Source organism: Thunnus thynnus, chromosome 13 (assembly GCF_963924715.1).
Source record: "Thunnus thynnus chromosome 13, fThuThy2.1, whole genome shotgun sequence".
Taxonomy (NCBI): domain Eukaryota; kingdom Metazoa; phylum Chordata; class Actinopteri; order Scombriformes; family Scombridae; genus Thunnus; species Thunnus thynnus.
This window is the reverse complement of record NC_089529.1, coordinates 27,224,560-27,235,568: the sequence shown is the minus strand read 5'-3', so window position 1 is coordinate 27,235,568 and position 11,009 is coordinate 27,224,560. Positions and strand designations below refer to the sequence as shown.

Sequence of the window (11,009 nt, the reverse complement as noted above, 5' to 3'; positions counted from 1 at the left end):
TTGGGTTTTCATCACCAGTAATATAACACGACTCTGATACGGCTGCCCTCCAGCAGGCTTCTGAAAAACTAACCAATCAGAACAGAGTGGGCTCATTGGGAGGGGGCCCTTAAAGAGACAGGAGCTAAGACTGTCTGTTAATGACAGAGGCTGAACTGAGTAGCTTCATGAAGGGCCAGTATAAGATAAATAAGGAGTTTTTTGAAACATGCAAAGCTACTCTAATGGAGTCCCAGAATAAAAAATATAGAGCTGGAAATGAGCATAATAGGTCCCTTTAAGTGAAAGTACAGAAGTATTATGAGCTAAATTTACTAAAAGGTGCTTGTTTGGCAGAAAATCGAGCCCTGTGACAGATAAAGAACAAAGACAGAAAGAAGAAAAAGCAAAGTTCTGCCACATAAAGTTTGATAAATTTTTCATCTAAACTTTCCTTTTTTTGTGAAATATTGTGAAGTTTTACCTCTTTGGGCCTCAAACAATTACTTATTTGGTGAAACTGCAATGTGACAAAGAGCCACAAGTACAAACAAGGTGTACAAATCAAATAGTTTGGTAACTACTGGTCTAATCTATAACAATTTTTTTTTTATATTTTATAAGCTAATCATATATTATTCAAAGTAAAATTTTAATCAGAAAAATAACTACAGCTGCCAAAAAAAGTAGTGGAGTAAAAAGTACAAAAAATATTTCCCACTGAATTGTAGTGGAGTAGAAGTACAAATTATGAATATACTAATATACTCTGTTTTTTTAATTGTTTTGTTTTTGTTTTTGTTTTGGCTGGTTAGTGTGAGGTTAAATTGATTAGGGTTGTGTGATTGAGGCCATTCAGACAGAAAATATGAGATGTAATTCTCATGAAACAATTTCAGTGAGATCTGGTTGGTCAGATATGAACAGCAGAGTAGCCATTTCTAACAAAAATCCTCACTTCAAGCTCCAAAAACAAGCAGGACTGACATGTATTCAGATACATGAATGCCCTTGTCTCCTGTTGTACCTGTTGCATTCTCTACAATTTGACAACATCACTCAAAAAACAAAAAGAATGTCTTCCTGGTTATGGGAAAAAAATAGTTAACGGAAAGACGAGAGTGAGCAGAGACGGTAAAGAGGCTGAATGGGATGAGGGTTAGAGGAGGTGATTTAAGACGGAGAGATGACAAGAGCTGGGGAGGAGAGAGGAGGAGGGAGGAGAGGAGATGAGGTAAGAGAGTCGTGGGAAAGAGATGAGAGAGAGAGTGACGAGGAAGAAGAGGAAGGGTGATGAAAGAGGGAGAGACAGAACAAATCTTTACCTCTGTGAGCCTCTACAGGTAACCCGGTTGAATTACAAAAACAATGTCTCCTGTCATGCTCGTCCCTCCTGCACCTCATGCAGCTATGATGACCTCATAAACAGCAAAAGTCACGTTTTCACAATAACGATGAATAACCGGTCCTTCTCGTGCACGACAGTTTTAAGTGGCGCGTGGCGTCTCGCTTAGTTATGAGTTGACTAAGTTGAACAAAGCATTCAATAACTCACACACTTAAACTTGATGCCCACTAGATGGTTTGTGTGTTCTCAGAGAGATTAAAGACATTGAGCCTCATGCAAGAACCACTCAGTACTTTCTCCTCATGGGGAAAGTACTGTACAAGCAGTTTAGGACAAGTTTGGGCAGTTAAGAGAGTTTTAGGTTAAGAATACAAAAATGTTCTCGCAAGAGACTATTTGTTTTTAAAAGACACAGGAATGTTTTTGGAAACCCTCTCAATAGAGAAGAGTGTAGCTATTGGATGATTCTACAAAACCTTGGATTATGTTCAATAACTTTGTTATTGAACGTAATCCAATATTTGCACATGGCAACTATGTTATGGTTAAAGTTAGGGAAATTGTGGTTATGGCAAAATAAATTATGACTGACGTATGGCTAGGATTAGGCAACTTAAACACAAGATTGTGGTGTCGGTTAATATAACGGTTGCAGAACTGTGACAGGATGTAAATTCTGTCTCCTGCATGAGACCACCTCCACACCCTTATTCTCAATCTCAATCAATCAAGCCATATTTAGGGCACTGTACACTGCTTCCCGAATTGGCACTGAATGTTGGCCTTGGACGTAAATCGTGAAGATCAGAATGGTTCAATATGGACGTCATTCAAAAAACTCATTGCAATGGTCTAATTGCAGGGGTTAAAGGGGACATAACGTTTTTTTTTTTTTGGTTTTCTGCCTTCAAGTCAAAAGCCAGGGCTTCAGTTTGTTCTGACTGCTCAGTTTGCAATATTACCTCTACTTCCTCATCGAACTGACGTCAGATTGTTCACACATGCCCACAAATGGCCGGCCATCCCATAGTCTTTGTTGCTAAGGTTGTTCCATGGGTTGTTCGTGTTGTCCACTCGCATATTTCGAATCGGATTCAGGCTCAAATATGTACGCATGTATGTGAGAAGTTTATATTCGAGTAAAGAACAAGAAAAAGTGAAATCCGAATATTTGTTTACGTAACCTCCCAAGCTGGCGAATGACTGTTTAGGGGCAGCTTCCGGGAGCTAACCAATCAAAACAGAGTGGGCTCGTCATGAGGGCGGGCCTTAAAGAGACAGGAGCTAAATTGGCCTGTTTCAGATAGAGGCTGAACTAAAGGGCTGCAGAAAGGGCCAGTAGAAGATAAATAAGGAGTTTTTTTTTTTAACTGTGAATCATGCAAAGATATTTCAGTAGAGCCACATAATATAAATATAAATATAGTCCTGGAAATGTGCATGATATGTCCCTTGAACATTTGGCTATAAAAGAAACAACATTGCCAACATATTTGATATATTTCCATCCTGCTCTGCGCATCAGTGTCCATCTAGTGTATCTAAAGTCTGTGAGCCATATGTGATGTGTAATGTTGGCTTTGTTCTTTTAGGTGTGTGTGTGTGTGTGTGTGTAAGCTTCATGTGTCCTTAGCGTCTGTCTGTGAGATTATAGTTTTCCGGTTCCTTGTGATGTTCATGTAACTTGGTAATGTCCTATTACTGGACTGTCATTGTATCATATTTGATCAGTGAGTTTTTACATAGTTTTACCAGCTCGGGTTGAGGGTTATCAAGTGGATCGGCTCCATTATCATATCATATACTTGTTTAGTGAAAATTGCTAAAAAAATAAAGGAGTGAAATGTCAGCAAATAAGAGTTGTGAAAGAATAAGAAAAAGCACAAGACAAGGGAAGCTTTGAGAGAGATAAACCAGCAATGAATAAAAAAGCCTTGAGTCATTGGTCTAAAAGGACTAAATATCTCCAGCAATGACTGAATTCATCTCCTTGAGATGCAGAGATATGAATTGAGTAATCATGAAAGAGACTGACGTAAACTTCTTAAAGGCTAATTTTACAAGACTACAAACATGTCAACAAGGTAGATAGATATGTGAAATAAACTCCTCATATTTCCAAGCTAAGCAGAACTCATTAGAGCGAGTAGAGGAAGTGAACGGAAGTGAAAGAGTTGAATCGGAGTGCAAACCGCAACAGCAGCCACTTGTTTCTGTTTATTTCAGCTTCGTGTTGTTTGTCTGATGGGACACACATCAAAGAGGAGACAGACGTTGTTGGGTTTTCCTTCTGTCATTTTTCTTTCTGTGCTCCCTATCTCCGTAACTCGGGGGAAACATGGAAGCTGTGTGACCCTGGATGATTTATCAAGACATTTCTCTTCTTTTTTCTCCTTTCCAGTTAAAGTAAATGACTGGTATGTAGAGACTCTGGAGAGTCCACAGCCCCCCTCGCTGGCTATTAGGCCTCCCTCCGCCTCCCCCTGCAGAGAGAGGAAGATAAGGGAAAATTGAAAATGAAGAGGAAAGAGAGGGAGAGAGAGACATCACCACATCCACAGCCAGACCTCTTGTTCTCCTCCACTATCTCTCCTTCGCTCCCTCCTTTGAGCTTGATTAGCCGCCAAGCTTAAGAGGCTTGTTATCAACCTTGGAGACGATGGAAGTTCATCGGCCACAGGACTTGACTGATGGAGGCGGGGATGGAAGCTTTTTCTGTGTGCGTGTGCATGTGTGTGTGTGTGTGTGTGTGTGTGTGGAGGAAGTGGCGTATATCTTTTTGACTGATGTGGAGTCACGGTAGAATGCGGTCAGTTCATTCGTATCCAGGACCGCGGGGACTCCAAAATGTCTGCTGGCTGGTTCTCATTCAGTCACATGACTTGCCTAAGTGCTGCACACAAATCCGTTGTTTGCTCGGGGTCAAACTGAACCTGAAATCTACATTTTAGGCAGAAAAATAAAAGTGTTAAGTTCGGTGCTTATTGAAAGCATGAATCAGATATGACAAAGAAAGTTTACTAATAGAATTTCACCCTGGAGATCAATTAAGTGTTATTTTATCTTATGTCATCCACAGGGGGGCAGCAAAACCGTCTCTTCTGAAGTCCAGACAATAAGTCCTTCTACCCACACAGTAAAATAAGTTATGTGTCATTGCCTTGCAAAACAATCTGTATCTAATAATCGATATTTAAGGTCTAATTAGGAGCTATTTCCACAATATTTCAATTGGATCTCATAGGCATCATCAGCAAATGTACATTGCTCAGTTGTCATAATGTGACATACAGTACCAGTCAAAAGTTTGGAAGGTGTGTCCAAACTTTTAACTGGTACTGCACATACAGAAGTTTGGTCACATGATAACAGATGGTTGTATTTTCAACCCACAACAGTCAGAGCATCAACCAGGAGAGGCGTCAAAATCATCAACCAGGATGCAGATCAAGGAGACCGTTCACATCCGATACCAGCGGCAGGGTTCGCCATCTCCCCTCACATTTGATCGAAGCTCCATTCTTGGGTCACGTATTAATAAAAACCGAGCCATCTCCATGAATACTGAGCAAATTCCATCCACTGATGTACGATGTGGTTGAAAGTTCTGGAAAATGCTGGTAAACGGACTTTGAGTTGAGATTATTTTTTCAAAAAACCTGTATGACACTTACAAAAACAATTAGTGGTAATGTTTTCTGATCTGATGTGGTTTTAAGTTCAGGCACTAAACTAAATCTATGAAACTCAGCGTTAGTTCAGGCAGAGAACCGAATTCAGTTCAAGTTTATTGTCATTATACAGTGCAGAGAACATATACAACAAAAAGTGTCAAGTCACGCTTGTATTGGCTGATTGACATCAAATGACGCCAAAAATTCAATAAGGAAAATCTCTTCCCTCATATTCTGCCTGTATTCCACTATAGATGCATGTGTCATATTTCCTCCTGTTCTATTTCTCTCCATCACTTCCATTTTCCCCTGTCAAAATCCCAGTATTCACAACTCCATTACCGTATCGACCAATGATCTTTCTGCCCACTTTCCTCAAGTCAATCAGTCCCCAGATGTGGTTTGGTAAAAGTCAGAGCAATTCTGTCATTCTGTCTGTCAGACCTACTATTGCGCAACCCACCTTCTCCCCATCACCACCATGACCTCCGTGATATCCAGGGAGAATCGTCCGAAGGTTTCCATCAACCACTTACTGGTTCCAACCCGTCGGCGATCCTTTCCTATCTCCTATCTTCATATAGGCTTATGTTTCACAAAATCTTTCTCTGTTGCTAACCTCAATAAATGTTGTTCCATTTAATCTCTCTTTATTGAACTGTTTCCAATGTGTTTCACAATCATTGGCTCATTCGCAGCTTTGACGCCTGTAACGTCCAATCATATTCATGCAGGTGAACAGTGCAGGGAAAAAAAAGAAATATTTTGTCATTGAACATTTCAGTCATACGTTCAGTATCAACATATTTGCCACTTGTCAAATCCATTTATTAACAGTGTTTGTCGTTTAAGTTGACAGAAAACGTAACTCTGACAGCATTATCTTTTCTGTCGTAATTTAGTTGAATAAATAAACATAATTTCCCAGAGACAGGGTTGGTCAGAGATGTGCAGTCTGTGGTTTCCATCCAACCTGGTTAGGAAAAAATTTTGAGATGGTAAAAAAAAAATCTCAACACATCAATATTGCAAACGATGCAAAAGTGCTATTTTTACAGTTGCCTTGTATTTCCCTGTAGTCTTATCAGAAGCTGTATCAGTTCCAGTCCATGACTTGGTGAACGTTGTCTCTTCTCTCCTCTCTGTCTGAGACCTCGCCGGCTGTGGATGAGGCCTCAGAGGGCGACAGCACCGTGTAAACATTCCCAGCCCTCCGAATCTGTCTGTCTGCCGGGGGTGATGCATCAGTCCAGCCCGTTTGTTTACTGGCCGAAGAATGTTAAGAATATAGGCTTCAGTCTGTGTGTGTGTGTGTGTGTGTGTGCGTGCTTGCATGTCCGTGTGATTGCGCACTTAAAATAGAGAGTGCGAGGAGGCCAGGGGGACACATGGGTGGGGCGGAGTCACGAGTTTTGTTTCCTTTTTTTTCGTCTTAATGTTTGTAATGATCCAATGGGCTGTGGATCTGGTGAATATTGCACGCTGTTTAGTCTACCAATCACCACGGTGACAAAGAGTCTAGGTTTGAAGGGGCGGAGGTGGAGGTGGAGGTGGGGGTCGGAGTAGTTAGTGGTGTTGTGGGTCAGGAAAGACTGCTCTGGAAAATAAAAAAACCCATATGTAAAAATACACAGAAAAAGCTGCAACAGATTCAGGTTCTCCTCTAATTGTGACATTGCAGGTTTTGCTTTATTGGTCTAAAAGTAATTTTAGGGCTGGAGGACTTCTTTGGCTACAGGAAATGACAAATTTCAAATTAAGAGGGAAACAATAACAAACCATTTTCTTAAACGCCAGCGACTAAGCGCTGCATACAGAGCTGCAAAGCATCACAGAGAGCTGAGCATACAATAGGTTAGGTTACTGAAAAGATATTGTAAGATTTCTACCTATAGATACCTAATATTTCTATCTATAAACATGTATTTTTAAACCTCTTAAACCTGTTATTACAAAATACATGTTTGTATTAGTTCTTCAAATCCACATAACTGTATGAACTGTTATGAAATTTGTTCAAAATGATGCATTAAACATTGTTACAAAGCCATGAAAAGATGGTTTCTCTAATTGTTTTTGAATATTTTGCTAAATGGACTGCACTTATATAGCGCCTTTTTAACTTAACGGACAAAGCACTTAACAATTTTCACCCATTCACACACACACACTGACACACCGATGGTGGCCTGACCATCAGGAGCAACTTGGGGTTCGGTGTCTTGCCCAAGGACACTTCCACACATTGACAGGAAGAGCCTGGGATCAAATTATACCTCTTGAGCCACAGTCACCCCCAGTGTACGCACCATATAGCTTCAATCAGAGGTTTGGACTTAACTTACATGATTTGGCCTTGAGTCAGACGTGAGTCATGAATCATAATGAAGATTTTGGGCTATAAAATAAAACTGACTTGACTGACTTGTACCTCAACTCGCATTAATACCAATGAATCGTGACTTCTCTTGGACTTAAGCTGTTTGACTTGAAATCACTGGATATCCTTCCCAAACCTAAAGATTAAAAATAATCTAAAACATTGTGCAGCGAATCAATTCTTCATTTTTCCTGACAACCAGACAGCAGCAAATCATGTTGCAAAAACAGGAGGGAAAGGTGCATTTGGCAGATAGACAACTGCCAAATGCCAAATCTTTCCTTATGATACCTCTCTCAAAGTCAGATATAACAACTAGGGAACGATCAAAACAATTAAATGATTTTCAAAATAGTTGCCAATTAATTTTCTGTCGATTAACTAATCCATTAATCGTTGCAGCTCTGAAAGACGCAAAAAACAGACGTCGACATGCGAAATATTCAGCTCAGAAATGACCGAGCATTGTGATGGTGTCACAGGAATAACATATAAAGGCACACCTCAGCATTTTGCTTTTTAAATGTTATTAAGTTTCCTGAAAAGTAATAAATACACACTAAATGTTACTCTGTTTAACAGATTATAATGACTTTATATTTGGGGACTTTGTTTAGGACTAGAAAAATCACAAAGTTTGGGACTTCTTGGTCTTTGAATCAAGAAAACCATTTCTCTACTGACTTATGAATTCCTAAACAATGCCTTAGTTGCACCTCTGGCTACAATTAAGTGTTAACAAGAAAATGTACAACATGTGTATTTGATAATGTCATTGTCAAACAATGCTTTATCAAACATTTTAAAGCTAATTAAGTGTACATTGTATGGTAAAATCTAGGATTAAGACATTATTTAAACCAAACCTGTCAGAAGTAAGATAAAAAATTCTAAAAATTTCCTGAAACAATTCCAGAGATGCAAGCAGTGAGAAAAGGCAACAGTGACTGTGCAGTGCCACCAAAACCCTCCATACACATACACACAAACACACACACACACACACACACCTCCAGCACCCCCAGAGCTGCTCTGGACAGTTTAAACTGCTGCTGTCTGTGGAAGGTAATTCCTGCGGCTGCACTCTTACCGTAAGACACATTAATTCTCATCTGTCTGCAACAGTTGGTGTCACTAGGGGATGTAACATATTTGGGAAATCTCGTGGGATGTTTAAATGCTTGGATTTGGTTTGTTTGGCTACTTTTTTTTTAAATTTGCGTTATGTTCATTTGCATCAAAAGTTTATGTTGTACACACAGTACAGACAACGATGGCAACAGGCTGAGGAGAAGAGGTGAGATGTCAGAAACTGCTAAGCTCTTTAAAAGTTATCTGTATATTATTAATCAATCACTACACTATTAATAAATTAACTTTCTCCAACACTGGATATAGTTGGTGTAATCAATATAAAACCTGAGAATTTTTGTGCATGTTCATTTGGATTCAGGAAGCTCTCTAAAACATTTGTAAATCAATCCTCTGACAGTACAAGTGTTCATTTTGTTTTATAACAATATCAAATGTGGATGCATACTGATGATCATTTGTAGTATTACATTGACTGACAGTATCAAAGTCTAAGTGTTCAGGTTGTAAATGGTCAAAAGCTGTGCATGAAGATTAAAATTTAAACATTTCTGAATGGAATTCCTTCTGATGTTTTTATTCCTTTAACTAAAGATTTAGATCAGATTAGATCACATTTTTAGACCACAACATATTTGCATTTTTTACTAATCAATTCATTTTTAAATTAATTAAAACATACAGCTACTATAATAGTCTTTGAATGTTGAAAACATACAAAATATGGACCTGTGTACTGATGTCAGTTGTATCATTCAATACCATGTGCAACTCAATGCAAATTAGATGTATTTTGTTAGACCAATTAAAGTCATTTTTTCCCCCCTAAAACTTAACGAGCTTGTAAAGTCGCTGTCCAACCCAAAAAAAAAAAAAACAACACGACATCCACACAAGAGTTATAGATCTTATTCACCCTTTCAATGAACCTTGAGATGCACTTAGAGGTTGTTTGCAGCAGCCGTATATCACGGCTAACAACAGTGGAGATCCTCTCCAGAGGAGCCTGGCATGGCTTTAACTCCCAGTACTGACCCCTAGTGGAAGAAAGGTTTATATATGAATACATGAAAGAGCAACTGAGGCTTCATAAAACTTAAAAATACTGTGATAGAGGAGACATTTGTAAATCTAGACTCCTATTACAGCTATAAATACTTCTGTTCCAAACTTTTAGCAATGTGTAATTTGCTGTATGTTTTGATTAATTAAGTAATTGATCTATAAAATGTCAGAAAATCTTGAATAATGCCCCTCACAAATTACATGACATCTTCAGTTTGCTTGCTTTGCCTGATCAATAGTCCAAAGTCAAAGGATATTCAGTTTTAAACAACGATATAAAACAGAGAAAAGCAGCAAATACTCACATTTTAGAAGTGGGAACCAGACGATGATTGGAATTTGTCTTTAATAGATGACTAACAATCAATTGATTATCAGAATTGTTGGCAAGTAATTCTTAATTTATTAATCAAATCATTATTTAAGCCCTAATGACAATAAGACCAAAAACAAATGACAAAAAACCTCTAATGAGACCAGGAAGCATGTAAACACTGAGACAAGCAAGTGATTAAAGGCTGTAATTGGATTCAACTGGTAAGAGAAAAAACTCCTCCAGAAACCAGAGTTCAGTTTTTCATCTCTTATTTCTTATGTTCCCCTTCGGTGTGTTCGCCAAGTGTTCAAGCTCTCTGCTATCTGAATGACAAGGTTCAGTAATCAAAGAATTTGTTGACCCTCCCTCCTCTTCACTGAACTCTCTTCAGCTGCTGCACCTCCCATCCTTCTCTTCTTTTTAATTTGTCTGTATGTGTCACAGATGAATACGTGCATGTACAAGCACACACATACTAAAGGCCAAAGTCCAAACACAATACTAAATGTGAAAATGTTTCTCCAAAATATTCACTGCTAGTGTTTTTAACTTGTTGTCCCCACAATATCTCTGCATGGCAAAGGTTTGGTTAAGATTAGGCAACTAAAACCTTTGTCTTGTGAAAAATGACTGCAGAGAAGCATATGCAGAAGTAGCATGACCTTGTTTTAGTGCAGCAAAATCTCAGTATTATTATCAGATGTACAACAACAACATGTCCCACCAGTGTAACTCTTTGCGTCGTCATAACATAGTGCTATTTCCAGCCTGAATGCCTGGTCAGGGAGGAGGTGTTGGGTGTAAAAACACGGGAAACTCCAAACACGCCGAACACTGCATACCCAACATACCCTGCCAGGTACTTTGTCGATCGCCTTACCTCTCTCTCTCTGTCCTCGTTTCCTGTCTACTCTACTCTCTACTATCATCTAACCAGGAAAGGCAAAAATGCAACAAATTCTTTTAAAAGATGAAAACACAGGAGACTGTCTAAGTGGCAGATCAGGAAACACTCACTCATGAGGTTTTTGTGACTGTAAATTCAGTCACTTTTTGAAGGCACTTTGAATATCTGTTGGTTACAATATTCTGTTTAAACATCAACACACTCCAGAACTATTAATTTTATTTTTATTTATTTATTAACTATAAAGT

General features: G+C 38.8%; 1 long non-coding RNA gene across 1 annotated transcript; it reads right to left on the bottom strand.

Moving 5' to 3' along the window:
• Nucleotides 1-3,506: 3,506 nt before the first annotated feature.
• LOC137196065 (uncharacterized) lies at nucleotides 3,507-10,382 on the bottom strand. Its single transcript, XR_010931208.1, has 2 exons — nucleotides 9,390-10,382; nucleotides 3,507-6,598 (listed from the first exon to the last, which is right to left on the bottom strand). It is a non-coding gene; the product is annotated as an uncharacterized lncRNA (long non-coding RNA).
• Between the last annotated feature and the right edge of the window lie 627 nt (nucleotides 10,383-11,009).